Source organism: Stegostoma tigrinum, chromosome 15 (assembly GCF_030684315.1).
Source record: "Stegostoma tigrinum isolate sSteTig4 chromosome 15, sSteTig4.hap1, whole genome shotgun sequence".
NCBI lineage: Eukaryota > Metazoa > Chordata > Chondrichthyes > Orectolobiformes > Stegostomatidae > Stegostoma > Stegostoma tigrinum.
This window is the reverse complement of record NC_081368.1, coordinates 62,960,730-62,979,615: the sequence shown is the minus strand read 5'-3', so window position 1 is coordinate 62,979,615 and position 18,886 is coordinate 62,960,730. Positions and strand designations below refer to the sequence as shown.

General features: G+C 42.0%; 1 long non-coding RNA gene across 3 annotated transcripts in view; it reads right to left on the bottom strand.

The window, feature by feature from the left end:
* Positions 1 to 18,886, bottom strand: part of LOC125458856 (uncharacterized) — a 64,725-nt gene that overhangs the window by 20,218 nt on the left and 25,621 nt on the right. For all 3 annotated transcript variants that reach the window (XR_009446714.1, XR_007248915.2, XR_007248914.2), the window contains exons 2-3: positions 8,691 to 8,798; positions 2,469 to 2,597 (exon numbers count right to left, since the gene is read on the bottom strand). This is a non-coding gene — a long non-coding RNA (uncharacterized LOC125458856). The remainder of the gene's footprint in view (positions 1 to 2,468; positions 2,598 to 8,690; positions 8,799 to 18,886) is intronic.

Here is an 18,886-nt window from a genome sequence, read left to right as displayed (position 1 = left end):
GGTGAAGTGACTTACTCCTGCGCCTAATTAATTTGCTCATATGTTATGTTATAGTACACAAGCAAACAATTCAGCCCATTCAGTCTGCCCCTCTTAGCTATCACTGAGCAGCTAATTAATCCATCTAAAAAGGTCTATCGAATTTGTTTGAACAATTGTTTCACTCTCTTTTTTTGATCCTTTTATCTTGTGCTACCATCTTTTAATGTCACTGATAAAAATCATCATCTGGGAAGTTCTGTTGAAGAAGATGCATTTTGTACATGGCACATATTGCAGCCATAATGTGTCAGTAATGAATAAAGTGATTAACTAAGGTTGTGGATGGGTTACCAGTTTTTTGGATACCTTTTCGCTGGATGATACTGATCTCTTGGGTATTGTGTGATTTATACTGTTATGGCAAGTGGCATGTGTTTCACCTAACTCTAGATTTGTATTTTATAAATGGTGGGACTGGCTTTGGGGGTATTGGAGCTGAATCACTCAGTATGGGCTACGAAGCATCTGACCTGCTATTGTGGCCACAAAAATATACACCTCAACCAGTTGAGTTTCTTGTTAAGGCTAACTGTCAGAACATGGATAGTTGAGGGTTCAGCAAAGATAATTCTATTGAATGTGAGGCGAAATGGTGACAATTGTTGGAGCTGGTTACTTTTATAGTGCAAATATTTCCTGCCATTTATCAGTCCAAGGCTTGTTCAAGTTTTGCTACTTGCAGATATGGACAACTTGGATACTGTTTCAGTATCTGGGGAGTTGTGTGCAGAACTGACTCCTGTGAGATCATCAGTGAACATCTCATTTCTGACCTAATGACAGAGGGCAGGGCATTAATGAAGCATCGATGGTCAGATGTAGCACTCTACCGTGGGAACTCCTGCAGTTAGGTCCCAAGAAATGATTGCCTCCAGCAACCATAACCATCCACTTTTGTCCAGGAAAAAAAAGCACAGATGTGGGAACTGTGAATAAAAGCAGAAAATCCTCAAAACACTGAGGAGGTCTCACAGAGAGAAAAATAGTTAGCTTTATCATGCCTGTAACCTTCCGTCAGAAACCAAAAGAGGTTCAACAGAGGGGGGTTAACTTCAGCCATAAGGGACAAGGAAGCTACAGGGACAAGTGATGTGGTGCATATGGAAGGACATCATAACCACATAACTTTACATCTCAAGACACGACTCTCAGCGTAGCCAGATAGTTAATCGTCATGAATGAAGTTTCCCCAAACCTATCCTCACTGACAAGTTCCATAAATCCAAACAATATTCCATCACAGTGTTTTGGCACTGAGCTGTGACCCATTTAGATTTATCGTCATAAGCTCTGGAGGAAGTATAAGAGGAAGAAGAGGCATTTTGCACCATGGAAGAGGAGCCAGCTGAGTATGAGGAAGAACATTCTGCAACAATCTTGGCCACTGCCAAAGGCACCAGCTGAGGGATCAGCACACCATCTGAGTGGCCAGGGCAGGATTGCTACTGTTAGTTGTGTAAGGCATTAGTGGGCAACAGGCATACTGCAAGGGACTTCAAGGTTGTAGTCTAGTTCTGCTATAAAGTCCAGGGAAGATCATGGAGGGGGAAAGTAACAGAAGGGAATTGCTGAGTCTAATAAACCAAATGCTTGCTATATTGAACCACCTGCCTGAAAGCTTGTGGGCCATTATGAGAATCACACAGTCACAGAACTATTACAGCACACGGCCCACTGTGTCTGCATGGTTTCTGTTACCTAGTGGCAATCCTCTGCCTTTACCTCATATTCCCATAGAAATGAACAACATTTCTATCCACATAACCATCCAATGCCCTCCTGAATGCTGGAGAGATGAAGGAGTCACTCCCTTGCATCCGGACCTTTGCTGCTTCCTAGGAGAGCATGCGGATCTACCTGGTGACACCCGTTCTGAAATGACGCAATTCAAGGGAGGGCCACATGGAAGGGATCACAATAGAACATCAGACTGTTTCAGATTCTCAGACTTTTAGCTCCTGCTGCCTCACAGTTCTTCATCCACAGTAGGCAAGAGCACTCATGGATAGCCTCAAAGGGTAAGCACAAAGCGGTACAAGTTTATCTGCTCTTGGTCTCAATGGTAATAGGGTAGTGCTGGAAACGTTGATCTATTTGGTATTCATCTTGGAAAAGGGTTGAAGAGACTGATTGAAGATGATGAATTCATTTTTGGATCCTTAGACATGGGACATAAAGAACGTCATCAACAGTGCTCAGTGTTCTGACAGTGAACGATATCTCCACAAACTGATCTTTAATCAGATGATAGTGAGCATTTCTCACATGCTGACTGTTGATCCAAATCTCTTGGCATTCTCCCCAATCCCTTTGTTGTTTTTTTTTCTCTTCCTCCTGTGATGCTAAGTTTGATCCTCTGATGCAGTTGCTATGGATAACAGCTAATTTCATGCAATTGTCAGCACATGAAGCACGTAGCCACTTACCATGAATCTGGAGCCTGTTGCCCTCTTGCCTCTCAATCCTGCAGAAGATGGTTTGGCTTACGTGTCCTCCTCTGATTCTTTATAATAAGCAGGACATCCAAGATGCTCTTGGCCAAATACTCCCTTTTCCTGATGAATTAGATAAAGTTTATGATAAAGGTCAGGCCACATAGCTCTCATTCTCTTCATATGAAGTTCTCAGAATATCCAAGAAAAATGTTAGTCTAATGTTCATTGAAGTTTGGCAAGGTTCCCCAGAAAATGTCTTCTTGTGTATCCAAAGTTTTCTTCAAACACAGAGGAGTCATTTTATCTTATCAGCAATGAAACCCCAAAATGCTTTAAATAAAGGGAGAAATGCTCAATCGCTTTGTTGCACTGAACAAGTACCAGGAAAGGTCATTAACTAGCGTACCCACCAAAATGGCACTCGGTCATCTTTGTCAGTATAAGGTGTTAACTTAATCAGTAATCAAAAACCTAATCACCCTCAGGGAGGCTGTTTACATTGCACACTTAAGGCATTTAAGGCATCCTCAGTTATAGCTTGAAGCTCAAACCCCCACCTTGAGTGTCTTTGAGACTCTCCAGCAACTAGGTTACCAGCACTACAGCAGGGAACGTAGCCCCTGTTGTTGTTTTTGAATCTTCGCACTCTTCCTTTAGAGAATACCATGAAGTAGTCCTGGCTGATGAACAGCTTGGCACTTCACAATGTGAAAACTCCTACTGCAGCTACAACTATCATAATGCCAGTTGATAGATGACATGCCCATATGGCAGAGCAGAGTTTTATCAGCCCCCAAAAACTTAAGACCACAGGTGCAACCATCCCATTGTACATTAAGCAATGACAGCCTGACTTGTCTACTTAAATTTTATATTTAAAAATGCTAATTATGCATCTTTTCATTGTGACATGCCATTGTAGTGTAGTTCAATAAAGAGCAGTAAAGTCCCTAAGTAGTCAATTCCTAATGTTTTCCTAGTCAACAGAGGTGCAAAGTGAACACTGCAGCCCTACTCAGGTTAGGAAGAAGGAATTAAAAAGCTGGAAAACTCAGGCTGTTTTAATTCAGCCTTTATAGAACTGCATGGATGGGGAAGCTGAGGAAGCAATTTCTCTGAACGGAAAACCTGTAGTTTAATCAAAAATAGGGAAGAACAGCAGAAATGTTTCCTTTTCTCTGTTTGTAAATACAGACTTCCCCAGTACCTTGCCCAAGAAGTTATTGCTTATTAGTAAGACTAATGCAAAAGATTCCCACTAGTGAACATCCATTTCACATCAAGGGACTTTCCGTTCTGAATGTCTCAGTGCCAACCTATGTTTACATTCAGTCTTATAGAGATTGGTAAAAGAATTCACATATAGATGAGAAGCATTTACAAAATTTGATCACGTCACAGCTTCAGAATTTCAAAACGTTTCCCACAAAATTAGTTACATTTCCAACTGGCGCACCTCTTGTTACGCAAGTACATTCGATAATACTTGGTGCAAGAACTTTCCCACATGCAACAGTAAGATAAATTTCTAATTAACAGAACAAATTTCATTAACATTTAAAGTAATAAAGAATACCCTGTTACAACACCTTGGTCAGTAGTAAGATTTTAAAACTCCATTGTTAAAGATGAGACTGTGGAGCACTTAGAAGTGCATGGTAAAATGGGAGTGAGTCAGCACAGCTTTGTGAAGGGGGGGTCATGTCTGATAAATCTATTAAAATTCTTTAAGGAAGCAAGTGAGCAATTTAGACAAAAGAGAGCCAGTGGGGGTGATCTATTTGGATTTCCAGAAGGTGGACCACAGGATGCTGCCTAATAAAATAACAGCCCATGGGGGTAAGGTATTGGCAATGAATGGAGGACTGGCTGATTGGCAGAAGGCAGAGAGTGGGGATAATGGATTCTTTTTCAGGATGGCAGCCGTGACTACTGGAGTTCTGCAGGTGTCATTATCGGGGCCACAGCTATTCATGCCATGCGTTAACAAAGTAACTGATGGCAAGGTTGCTAAGTTTGCATATGACACCAAGATAGGTGAAGGGACAGGTAGGGTTGAGGAAGTGGGGAGGCTGCAGAAGGACTTGGACAAGATGTCAGAGTGGGCAAAGAAGGAACAGATGGAATGCGATGTGGGAAAGTGTGAGGTTATGTATTTTGGTGGGAAGAACAGAGATGTAGAGTATTTTTTAAATACTTGGTAAGGCTGCAGAAATCTGAAGCCCGAAGGGACTTCAGAGTTCTGGTTCAGGGTTCTCTTAAGGCTAACATGCAGGTTCAGTTGGCGGTTAGGAAGGCAAATGCAATGTTAGCGTACATTTCAAAAGAGAATAAAAAAGCAGAGATGCAGTGCTGAAGATGTATAAGGCTCTGGTCAGAATACATACAGAACATTGTGAACAGTTTTGGGCCTTTTATGAAAGGAAGGATGTGTTGGTATTGGAGCGAGTCAAGAGGAGGTTTATTAGAATGATCCCGGGAATGAGGGACTTGTCATTTGAGGAGCAGTTGAGGACTGTGGGTCTGTATTTAATGGCGTTTAGAAGGATAATGAGAATCTGATAGAAACTCAGAATACTGAGAGGCGTGAATAGAGTGAACATTGACAAGATGTTTCTAATAGTATTTAAGGCTATGAACCAAGGGCATAGCTTCAGGGTCAAGGGACAACTCTTCACAAGTGAGATGAGGAGGAATTTCTTCTTAATTTATAGAACTCATTAGTGCAGAAAGGCATGGAGGAGAAGTCACTCAGTGTCTTTTAAATCAGAGAAAGATAGGTTCTTGATGAGTAAGGGGATTAAGGGTTACAAGGAGAAGCAAGAGAATGGGATTGAGAAACATGTCATCCACGATGAAAGGCGCAGAAGTCTGAATGAGCCGAGTAGTCTCATTCTATTCCCCTATATCTTTCTTTTAATAGTGTTATCAGATTTATATCAAAAATAGTCACGAGAGCCTTGACATTTTTGCTGTAACTCAGTTCACAGATTACAGTTATCATTGTGCATTATTTTTATTACAGTTGAAAATTCTTGGATACATTTTTGCATTCACCGTTATAGCCATAGAGATATTGAGTAATACAGCTTGGAAACAGACCCTTCGGTCCAACCAGTCCATGACAACCATAATCCCAAACTAGACTGCCTACCTGCACTTGGCCCATATCCCTCCAAACCTTTCCTTTTCATGTATTTATCCAAATGTCTTTTAAACCTTGAAACTGTACCTGCATCCATCACTTCTGCTAGGAGTACATTCCACACACAAAACACTGTAAAAATGTTGCCCCTCAAACTCTTTTTAAAATCTTTCTCCTGTCACCTCAAAGATATGCCTCCTAGTCTTGAAATTCCCCACCCTAGGAAAATGACACCTACCATTCACCTTATCTATGCCCTCATGATTTTATAAACCCCTCTAAAGTCACTCTTCAACCTTCCATGTTCCAGTGAAAAGTGTCTCAGCCTATCCAGTCTCTCTTAATATCTCAAACTCTTTATTCCCAGCAACATCCTGGTGAATCCTTTCTGACCCCTCTCCAGCTTAATAATATCCTACCTATAACCGGGCAGCCAGAACTTGACACAGTACTCTAGAAGAGGTCTTACCAACGTTCTGCACAACCGAAACAGGACAGGCCAACTCCTACATTCAAAGGTCTGAGCAATGAAGGCAAGCATACTAATCACCTTCTTAACTATCCTAACTACAAGTGATGCAAACTTCAATAAATTATGAAACTGAACGCAAAGGTGTCTCTGCTCTACAACATTACCCAAGGCCCAACCATCCATTGTATAAGTCCTGCCCTTGTTGCTTTTCCCAAAATGCAATGCCTCACATTTATCTAAATTAAACTCCATCTGTCACTCCTCAGCCCATTGACCCAACTGATCAAGATCTCTTTGTAATCTTAAATAACCTTCTTCACTGCCACCATACCACCAATTTTGGAGTCCTCCTCAAACTTATCATTAATACATTCTAAATTCTCTTCTATATTTATAGAAATGGCAAAGAAAATGAACCCAACACCAATCCCGATGAATCATTGCTGATACAGGCCTCAAGTCGAAAAAACAACCCACCGCCACGCTTTGACTCCTGCCATTAAGGCAATTTTGTATACAATTGGCAAGCACACCCTAAAAACCCATGTAATCTAACTTTACGAAGTAGCGTATAATGAGGAAGCTTGTCAAAGGCTTTACTAAAGTCCAAGTAAACAATGTCTACTGCTCTGTCCTTATCAATCTGCTTGGTTACAAAAGCAAAGTTGCTGGAAAAGCTCAGCAGGTCTGGCAGCATCTGTGGTGGAGAAAACAGAGTTAACGTTTCGGGTCCAGTGACCCTTTCTCAGAACTGGAAGGGTCACTGGACCGAAACGTTAACTCTGTTTTCTCCTCCACAGATGCCGCCAGACCTGCTGACCAGTTCTGAGAAAGGGTCAGCAGACCTGAAATGTTAACTCCTGTTTTCTCCTTCACAGGTGCTGCCAGACCTGCGGGCCTGTTCCAGCAACTTTGTTTTTGTTCCTGATTTATAGCATCCACAGTTCTTTTGGTTTTTAATCTTCTTGGTTACTTCCTTAAAATCTCAAGTATGTGAGACATAATTTCCCTTGCACAAGACTATGCTGACTATCCCTAATCAATCCTTGCCTCTGCATATGCACGTAAATCCTATCTTTCAGAATCACCTCCAGTTCTGAGGAAGGGTCACTGGACCCGAAATGTTAACTGTTTTCTCCACCACAGATGCTGCCAGACCGGCTGAGCTTTTCCAGCAACTTTGTTTTTGTAACCAAGAAGATTGATGAGGACAGAACAGTGGGCATTGTTTACTTGGACTTTAGTAAAGCCTTCAACAAGGTTCCTCATTGTACACTACTTCGTAAAGTTAGATTACATGGGTTTTAGGGTCTGCTTGCCAATTGTATACAAAATTGCCTTAATGGCAGGAGTCGAAGGGTGGTTGTGGGTTGTTTTTTGGACTTCAGACCTGTATCAGCAATGATCTATCACCCATCACCAAAGTCAAATTCACAGGACTACAGATACTAGGCTTCCTCTTATATCCTTTCTTAAACAAAGGCTCAACATTAGCCACTCTCTAGTCTTCTGCACCTCACCCGTAGTTATGGATGATGCAAATATTTCTGCTAGGCACCCTGCAATTTCTTCTCTAACTTCCCACAATGTCCTGTGATGCACTTGATCAGGTGCCAGAGATTTATCCACCTTTATATTTTCTAACATCTCCAGTGCTTCCTCTTCTGTAATGTGAACTGTTTTCAAAACATCAATATGTATTTCTCTGCATTCTCTCGCTTCCATTTCTTTCTCCACAGCAAAAACAAACACTAAATATTCATTTAATATCTCTCCCATCTCGTGAGGTTCAACACAAAAAGTGATTTCTTTGATTTTTAATCTTTACTTGATCATGTTGCAGTGCAGCTTGCTAAAGGGGCTTTATCTTCATTGAAATGCAATGGTCAAATGAGCAGGTAAACTAATTAATTTGTGTAAGTCATACTGAACCATTCCATTTCCAGAAACAAAAGCAGATCAGTTCAGCGCTATTTCCAAACAAAGGGCCTCTTTAGAGTGTGAAGGTGTTGTACAAGACATTTTGCATTGGTTCAGATGTGTTTATTTAAATGTGTTACTTTGTATGTGGACATCGCTGGCAAAATCAGCTTTTGTGGTCGCTTTGAGAAATTGTTGATAGTTTTTCATCTGTTTAATACTGCTGAGTGGTCTGGTTACCTGCTTCAGAATGCAGTTAGCAACTAATCATGGTGTCATGAGATTGAAGGCATACTTTTTAAAGTATTGCGCTCAGGATGTATCATTGCCTAGGCTCAGATTTATTACCCATTTGTAATGGAACAGAAGACAGTTAAAAGTCAACCACATTACTGTGTGTCTAGAGGCACATGTAGGCCAGATCAGGTAAGGATGGCACATTTGCCTTCCCTAAAGGATCTGAGCAGTCAGAACATGGTCACTATTAGGGCAGCTGTTCCATCCCCCATGCCCACCAGATCTTATTGAATTCAAATTTCACCATCCGCCCTGTTGGGATTCAAACCCACACCTCTAGAACACTGGCCCGGGGTTCTGGAGTGCTAGTGAAATTATCATCATGGCACTCCCTCCCCATACATATACCAGACTGAATAACAGCAGCAATTCTCCTTACCTTGAAGCGAACCAATCCTTTTTCACAACCATCCAGTAGCGTGATATTCACTTTTTACAGGAGTCTTTGTCAAAGTTTCTATTTCCGTATTCCTTCATTGCAACCTTACTGAGATATGGGACAAAAAGAACAAAAGTGCTGTGATTTTGCCGTCTTTCCCAACCTCTGGACTTCTCAAAGTTCTGCACAGATAATCAAGTACTTTTCAAGTGTAGTCACTGTTGGAAGACTGGAAACAGAGCAAGCACTTTCAGCACAGTCAGGTCTCACAAAGGGCAATGTGATTATGATCAAATGGTCTGTAATCTGTCGTGATATTTGTTGAGGGATGGCTAATGAGAAAGTCATAGAGGACAGCCCTGCCAGTTTTCTTTGAACAGTGCTTTGGTACCTTTTCCTTGAGAAAGAAGGCAAGGTCTTTGGTTTACCATGGCATTTGAATGACACCAATTCCAAGAATGCTGATCTTCAGAAGCCCATTCAGATGTAAACGTAGGTTAGGGGGTCTGGAATGGAACTTGAATGTAGGATAAAAAGAATAATTGTGGGATCACAGGTAGGCTAGTCAGTTTTTTCAAAAAATTAGCTTTATCTCCTATAAAGTAGATGATATTTGTAAATAGAATGAATGTTGCAAAAGAGCTTTATTGTAGTGATTCAGAGATTGTGAAATGCCTGCTCTGAGACATTGTTTTTCTCTTTACTTTGATACAACTTCCTCTTTTGAGTTCCATATCTTGACATATTTGAGTGTAGAACACTCAGAACAAGAATTTTAGATTATTCTGGGCCTGCAGTGAAATACCCACTGCAACAATTCTCTGTAAAAATGCTATAAATAAAACCAAGCTTATGAAGATCTGCAAGCAATGATAGGGTTAGGTCATGAAGAGAAGGCAGGGAAAAATATCAGCGATAATGGGAACTGCAGATGCTGGAGAACCGGAGATAACAAGATGTGGAGCTGGATGAACACAGCAAGCCAAGCAGTGTCTTAGGAGCAGGAAAGCTGACGTTTCAGGCCAAGACCCAAAATGTCACCTGGTTTGGTTTCGTAAAGCAGACTATTTTTAAAAGAAAGGTCCTGTGTTGAAGTTTTTTTTTGTGACGAATTTAAATTCCAAGCAAACAAATCCGTATGTTTCTAATAGGAGGGGCCTCACCATGTTCATGTTGAATTTTACTGAATACTTGTGGTATTCCATGAGCTGTTCTTACCAATATCAGTTTCTACTGGAGCCATCTGTTAGATTTACTGCTACCAATTCTTCTTTCGGGTATCAATAAACATGGTTGATACCCAGTGGGAAAGATGCTCACACAGCAAAAGAAACAAAACCAGAAATTGCTGCAGCAACTCAGCAGACCTGGCAGCATCTGTGGAGAGAAAAAAGAGCTACCATTTGGAGTCCAGTGACCCTTTTACAGAACTGAGTTCAGCGAAAAGGCCACTGGACTTGAAATGTCAACTGTGCTTTCTCTCTGTAGCTACTACCTAGACCTGCTGAGATTCTCCAGCAATTTCTGGCTTTGTTTCCAATCTTTGGCTTTGCCTAGATTAAACAGGCAATGTTTGTTACATCTTAATTAATAGCTAGTTATGTTACATCTGTGATCCATAAGAGTCTTTTGTGATACCTCAAGGTCAACTTAGGGCTAAGACCTTTCTTGCACCTATTCATGGGATGTGAGCATTACTGGCTAGGCCAATATTTATTGCCCATCATTAATTGTCCGGCGGGCAGTTAAGATTCAACCACATTGCTGTGGGACCGGAGTCACATGTAGACCATACCAGGTAAGAATTACAGATTTCCTTCCCTAAAGGGCATTAGCAAACCAAATGAGATTTTCTTTACAACAATCAGCAGTGGATACAGTGTCTTCATAAAATCCACTATTTATTCTGGACTTTATTGAACTTATTTGTCACAATCTGCCACAGTGGGATTTGAACGCACATATTGAAAGCATTGGCCTGGGATTCTGGATTGCCTGTCCAGGGACATTACCCTTAATGCAGCATCTATCCTAGTGACAGCTAGCAATCTCATGACATCTCAGGCTCCTCCCAGAAACAGTCTTTTATAGAAGTTTTCTATTCAACATATTCAGGGCTCTTAAGCCATGCCAGTGAAGCAGGTGGGACTTGAACCCATGCCTCCTGGCTCAGAGATAGGACACTATCACTGCACCACATGTGTACTTTTTTTCGCAGAAAATTTGTAATCAACACATTCAGACATGATATTACACATTTATGGAGCAACTTGAACTTAGTCCTCGATATCCTGATGAGCAGAGCCTGTCTCATGATGTGTAATACTTGCGGGTCCAAACTGTCTTACACAATGTAACCGCTTCAATCTTTTTTTGCTGCTTATTAAACAATTTACACAATTGTTCCTGGTAAGTAGGGAAGGTTGACTGCTATCCTTCTCCCCACAAATCCCTTTGTGTACAAAATGGTAGATTGCATGGTTGGTTCAAAGTCTTGCACTGGGGGACATTTTGTTGCGCATTTCAGTGCTACACTGAAACCTTGGTGGATCTTTGATTTCTTGAATATCTTTTGCAGAGGGCATGTTCTGCCATCAATGGTGGTGCTTAATGTTTGGTCTTCTTAGGCGATTTTTAGTTTCCTCAAATTTTATCAGAGAAGGTAGCTGTGATCCTGAAAGACGGGCACGGCTCCTTTTTACTTTGTAATGAGCCATCCTCAGGCATATTGTTCTGGGTAACATGAACATTTTATCAGATTTTATCAGACTGTTGTTTTGGTACTGCTTTTTATAAGTAAGGGTTTGACTTTATCAAGAGTGTAGCACTAATCTCTGGTGGATGTGGAGTTAAAACTGTCCAATTCCAGATTTTGATAAGATTTGCCTGCAGTTAGAAGGCAATTGAATAATTCTTCCAAACCTGTGAAAACTCCTGATCTCTCAGTTATGAAGAGTTGTCATACATTAAAGTAAGTAATGCTTGAAATAACTCCACAAAGGCTTGGTACCTGTCACCAGATCATCCTTAATTAACACATGAACTGTCCTTTACTTTAGTACTGCTAATATTCAGTCAGCCACCAGAGTGTCAGCATCTCTGACTCTCCCCTTTTTATATTACAGCCAGGCCTGCTGGACCAGATTGGCCAAGACCAACAACCCTAGACAGGAAACTCACTTTCTACGAGGTCCAGAAGCTGACCTTATGACAATCACAACATCTCTCCCACTCTGAGTCAAAGGACATTGGCTCATCCTTTTTCCTACAGAGCTTCCTGGGGCATTTTAGCACCGGTTTCGGTTCCTCCAACTCGGCATCCAATATAGGTGCATGAAATACAAAGGAACTTGCTTCTTGCACAAGGAGGACCTTGGCAGAATTTCATTCTCTTCTTCTGGCAGCAAAGGCATTGAGGCAGCCACGTATGTCATGTCCATCTCAGATTCTGATGAGTCGATAATTTTAATGGATAAGGTGAGCCCACGGGTTCGAAAAGCCTTTCAGACTGCTCCCACTCTGGTTGCAATTCTGCGGTTTTCAAATGGTAATCATTTGTTCTGAACTGTCACACAAACCTGAACTTTGTACATCACTGGACCAGACTTCGCGTCAGCCACACCTCCTACCCATGCAGGGCAATTTCCATGGTCCAAACGTCGTCCCTGTACTGAACTGTCTCTCTTGCTTGGGAACGTCTTGAGCCCGGCATTGGTGTTCCTGACGCCATTTCACCCTCCCACCCATGTCCAGGATAATTGCACGTCACCTTGTGGAAAGTCTTCTACCCATCAGCAACTTTTTTCTAGCTATCCCTGTTGCTGCATGTGGGCTACAATCAAACAAGAACGATGACAGATTGGTATCTAGCAAGACTGCAGGCTGTTTCTTCAAACCAGCCTTCGAAATTTGGACTACTCTTTCTGCCGGGCCATTGGTCGATAGGTGGTATGGAGCTGTCCTTATAGGACAAATACTATTCGACATTAGGAAATAACCAAGTTCCCTGTTGGTAAACGATGGCCCGTTATTTGTGTGACCAACCCTTCTGGGACTCCGGGTGTTGAAAAAGATGTACGCAATTTTTCTACTGTCATCCCCACGTTTGATGAACAATGCATGTCCAACCACTTTGAGTGTGCATCTACAATTACCAAAAACATTGAGTCCATGAAAGGATCTGTATAATGACATACAATCAAGTCCAAGGTTTCATTCCCACCAGCAGTACTTTTTGTCCTATTGGCACTCTCAGCACTGCCCCACCAACACAGCTATGTCTGCATCACATTCTGGCCACCAGACATAACTTCTCACTAACATCTTCATTTCAGACAGCCCGGATGGCCCTGGTGGAACTCAACCAGTATCAGTCAGCGAGCTTTGCTCAGGGCCGACACTCTAGCTCCCCGTACCAATATGCCATCCTGTATGGTGAGCTGATCTCTCTGGATCCAAAAAAAGGTTTTCATTCTGGTTGTGATGGCCCTCTGGTATCCCCCATTAAAATCAGTCCTTTCAGTTTTGAAAGAACTAGATCTTTCTGCATCCAAAGTCTGATATTGTCAGGTGTGACGGGGAGTGTGTCCAGAAAATTTAATATCACTACAGACTGTTCCATTGAGGGTGGCACTGGTGGTTTATCTGCTGATGGGAGGCAGCTCAATGCATTGACAGTCACTACTCAGCTACTGAGTATAATGTTCTAACTTGTAAATATGAGCACTTAGTATTTGAGACCACTGTTGAATGTGGCCCAAGACTATGGGAGGCACTGCTTTGACCTCGTTAGGCAGATCAAGTGGTCAGGATTTTCTCAAATTTTTATCCATAATGGTATTGGTATTCTAATATAACTGCCAATCCCTCCTTCTCTACCTGGGCATATTTACAGTCTGCATTAGCCAAAGTGCTGGGTGCATATGCTATTTGGTGTTCGTCTCTATTGGGCTTATCTGCAAATACCACTCCAATGTTGTACGGGGAGGTATTGCATGTCAATGCCAGATCTTTCTTGGGATCACAGTGTTTCAACACCTTAGAGGAGGAAAGCTGTTTCTTTACTTCACTGAAAGCTAGGGCCTGTCTATGCAACCAAATCCAAGGCTGGCCCTTTTTACAAGAGGTCGATGCAAAGGTGCCTGGATGGATGCCATGGTGTGTGAACTTTTCTTAATAATTTAGGAAAAAATGACCTAAGCTCCTGGGCAGACGTGGAAGCCAGGGCACTTTGGTCATCTTCACTTCATCTTTCAATGGGTATAACCCGGTCTTGTTGACTTTGTTCCCCAAGTAGGTAACTTCAGGGACATTGGATACACATTTTTCCCTTCCTAGACATCCACCTGCCACCTCGGAAAAAAATGCATTCGGACTATATCCAAGTTCTCTAGGAAATGCTCATGAAGGTAAACAGCAACGTGACAGAGATCTTGCAAAACATTCACTATTATCCGCTTAAAAATTGAACAGGCTGATGATACCCCAAATGGCAATCTTGTACATTGGCACAAGCCCTTATGGGTATTAACTGTAGCATTCTGTTGCAAATCCATATCTAAATGCAACTGAAAGTAGTTGTGGTTCATGTCCAGCTTCATGAAGGATGGCCCCCCCTACCAGCTTTGCAGTCCTTCTATCAAGGTATTGGTATTTATCCAGCTGTGAAAAGAATTACTGACAGAAGAATTACCCATTGCTTTTCATCTGCCACAATGTCATTTGCCTGAAAAGAAAATGCATCTTCACACAAACTGGGCCCTGTCCTTGACAGCAGGATCAAATGAGTCAAGCTTCCCTAACAAAGACATGATGAAAGAAATGCTTGCCACAAATCAAAGAAAACTGTTGTATGCAAGTTTCTTCAGGATTGTCTTTACTCCCATTGCCATTGAAATAATTTCACAGAGGCTGGTATCTGCCACTAAGTCACCTTTTATTTACACATGAACAGTACTTGGCTACAGTACTACCTCTTCAGAGTCAGCAACTGGAGTGTCAGCATCTCTGACACTCCCCTTTTTATATTGTCAGCCAGAGCTCCCTGATTAGACCAGATTGATACCCCCAATCAGGGAACACATATTGTGTAAAATCCAGCTGAATGACCTTATTCCAATCACTCCAATTTTATTTTCTTTTGGTTCTGTAGACTTTGCTCAGAAATGTGTGAGGTCCTTTTTGTATTGTATACATTTATGTTGATTCTTTGGCTCCTGAGCTGGTTGAGGTTCTTTAACAAATTGTAGAATTTTCTGCTCAGACATAAGAAGTGTTGTTTTTGATATTGTACCCCTGTGCCACACAGAGTTGGTCTGAGCGTTCCCTTAATTTTAACTAGCATTCTGCCTTCGCCTTGCAATTCTCAGTTAGGTAGTGTCATTTTATTCTCTTCAAATAAAGAACCTTGTTTGAAACTAGTATAATACTCACTCCATTGTTATGTCTGAAATTAGTTGGATGAGTTATGACCTCCATGACCTGTCATATTTTATTCAAGTGAGTCACCTATTACCTCTTCGAAATGTCGTCTGTTCCAGAGGAAATATTTCATGTAATGATATATGTTTCAATGAAGGTAAGTCTTGTTGATCCGCATTTTTATTCTAATATTTCTCATTATAGTATATTAAGTTCTTCGCGTAAATGAGCATGATTATTTCTATGATCAAAGGATATCTTTATACTTTGCACATTCTCTGAGAAGTCTTTTTTGAACAAAAGCTGCTTTGGCCTATTAAAGCTGGATGCTGTTTCTGTGAGTGAGTTTTATTGAGTTCACCTCTGGCAAAGCCATATCTAGCATCAAAGAATATAAAGATGTTTCGCTGATCTACCTTATGATGCTTTGATCATATTGTACCTCAGAAAACTTACAAAGTCTGATGAACTTCTTGAAATAGGTCGATTTTTCCCTTGTGCTATTTTCAGCTTTCAGCATCTATCACTATCTGAATAGTTCTTTCCATTGTTATATCCTCTTACGCTTATAACATCTTTGAAAGTATTTGTTCTAAAACATCATAATCACAAAATGCTTTTTATTCATGAATAGGATTAGGGTGTTGCTGGCTAGGCAGCATTTACTGCCCATCCCTAATTGCCCAGAGGGTAGTTAAGAGTCAAACACTTTGCTGTGGGTCTGCAGTCACATGTAGGCCAGACCAGGTAAGGATGGCAGTTTCCTTCCCTAAAAGGGATTAGTGAAGCAGGTGGGTTTTTCCCTCAGCAATCCAATTCACTATCATCATTAGACTGTTGGTTCCAGGTATTTTTATCAAACTCAAATTCCACCATCTGCCATGACAGGATTTGAACCCAGGTCCCCAGAATGTTAGCTGGGTCTCTAAATTAAAGTCCCGGCGATAATATCACTAGGCCACTGCCTCCCCTAATTCCGACCCTACGTCAAGGTTATTGATAAAGTTGTCAACATGATCACACAAGGCTGCATTTTTTTTGCTAAATCTCCTTCTCCCCATTACATAATACTTAATTTAAAGTCATCTGCAGGACCTTACAGAATAATTAAATACATTTGCTTGCTTTTTCTAGAGTTTTTCTGTAGCCCTGAAAAAACTCCACGCTGCATAAAGTGCAATTTCCATAACATTCAGTGGGATTCTTTTTCTGAAGTATTTCTGATTGAAAATCTACTTGGAGATGAACGACCCTTCTCCATCGCCAAAATATATAACTGCTTCTATTTCTTCAATTCACTTGAAACAACTTGAGAAGTAGGGGCTGGATTCGCCAACCCAGCTGATCATTGCTGATCTCATCTTGGCCTTAACTCCACTTTTGTGCCCATTCTCTGTCACCCTTCAATCCATTGCTAATTAAAAATCAAAAATTAAAACTAACCAACATAACTGAAGGAGCCCCATAAAGTACAGTTGCAGTAGGTTTAACGATGGCAGCAGTTCAAGAAGGCAGCTCACCACCTTCTCAAAGACAGCTAGAGACAAGCAATAAATGCTGACCAGGCAGCAATGCCCATGCCCCACATGATTAAGAAAAATGGCTGCGGTGGGTACTTTAATTTTTTTTCTTTCGGTATACGCAGCTTGTTTTGTTTTTCAGTGTGTTAAATTTTAGAACTACTTCAGTTGTATTAAATTTGAGTGCTTTTCACTGACTTTTTATTTTATTTCAAGCACTGCAATTATTTGCATTACTAAAGCAGCTAATTTAAACAGATAATAAAGCATACAGCATTGTATTAATTGAGGTATAAATGCTGAATTTACACACGACTTCAGATGGAGTATTGTGTACAGCTCTGGTGACACGTTATAGGAAGCATGTGGATGCACTGGAGAGATTCACGAGAATTGTTCTGAGGCGAGAATCCTCATTTATGAGGATAGATTGAAGAGGTTGGGACTATTCTATTCGGAAAGGAGAAGGCTGACAAGAAATGTGATGGAATATTTCAAAATCTAAAAGGGGAAACAGTATGACATGGTTCCCACTTACAAAAGGATTGAAATCGATAGGGAACAGATTTAAAGTGATTTGTAAATGTGAAATATAAAAATAACTTTTTAATCTCTCAGATGCATTATTTGGAAGTGTGGAGGAGATAGCTTCAAAGGAGGCAGTCAAAAGGACATTAGTTTTTTTTAAGTAAAAAGGAAAATGACAAGCGAATAGCATTAAGCCATCATGCTCATTTCAAGAGCCGCTGCAAATATGATGAGTCAAACAGCATCTTTCTGCACCATTTCACTTCTGGATTTCTGTGATTTCCAGACAATAGGCTAGAACCAGAGAACTGTAGAATGTTACAGTACGGAAAGAAACTATTCAAACAACTGTGATCAGAGATAATGGGAACTGCAGATGCTCGAGAATCTGAGATAACAAAATGTGGAGCTGGATGAACACAGCAGGCCAAGCGGCATCTTAGGAGTGAAAAAGCTGACGTTTCGAGCCTAGACCCTTCATCAGAAAAGGGGGATGGGGAGAGGGTTCTGATATTAATAGGGAGAGGGAGGAGGCGGACTGAAGATGGATAGAGGAGAAGCTAGGTGGAGAGGAGAGTATAGATGGGGAGGTAGGGAGGGGTTAGGTCAGTCTGGGGAGAATGGACAGGTCAAAGAGGCGGGATGAGGTTAGTAGGTAGGAAATGGAGGTGCGGCTTGAGTTGGGAAGAGGGGATAGGTGAGAGGAAGAACAGGTTAGGCAGGCCGGGACGAGCTGGCCTGGTTTTGGGATGAAGTGGGGGAGGGGAGATTTTGAAGCTTGTGAAATCCACATTGATGCCATTAGGCTGCAGGGTTCCCAAGCGGAACATGAGTTGCTGTTCCTGCAAACTTCAGGTGGCATCATTACCGCACTTCAGGAGGCCCAGGATGGACATGTCATCTGAGGAATGGGAGGGGGAGTTAAAATGGTTCGCGACTGGGAGGTGCAGTTGTTTATTGCGAACTGAGCGGAGGTGTTCTGCAAAGCAGTCCCCAAGCCTCCGCTTGGTTTCCCCAATCTAGAGGAAGCCACTATGGGTATGGCCGATGCAGTATACCACATTGGCAGATGTGCAGGTGAACATCTGCTTGATGTGGAAAGTCATCTTGGGGCCTGGGATGGGGGATGAGGGAGGAGGTGTGGGGGCAAGTGTAGCACTTCCTGTAGTTGCAGGGGAAAGTTAGGCGTGGTGGGTTTGGAGGGGAGTGTGGAGCGGACTAGGGAGTCGCGGAGAAAGTGGTCTCTCTGGAAGGCAGACAAGGGTGGGGATGGAAAAATGTCTTTGGTGGTGGAGTCGGATTGTAGATGGCGGAAGTGTCGGAGGATGATACATTGTATCCGGAGGTTGGTGGGGTGGTATGTGAGGACTAGGGGGATTCTCTTTTGGCGGTTATTGCAGGGGCAGGGTTTGTGGGATGAGTTGCGGGAAGTGCGGGAGACACGGTCAAGGGCGTTCTCGACCACTGCGGGGGGGGATGTTGCAGTCCTTGAAGAACGAAGACATCTGGAATGTGTGGGAGTGGAATGCCTCATCCTGGGAGCAGATGCGTCAGAGGCAAAGGAATTGGGAATAGGGGATGGAATTTTTGCAGGAGGGTGGGTGGGAGGAGGTGTATTCTAGGTAGCTGTGGGAGTCGGTGGGCTTGAAATGGACATCGGTTGCTAGGTGGTTGCCTGAGATGGAGACAGAGTGGTCCAGGAAGGTGAGAGATATGTTGGAGATGGTC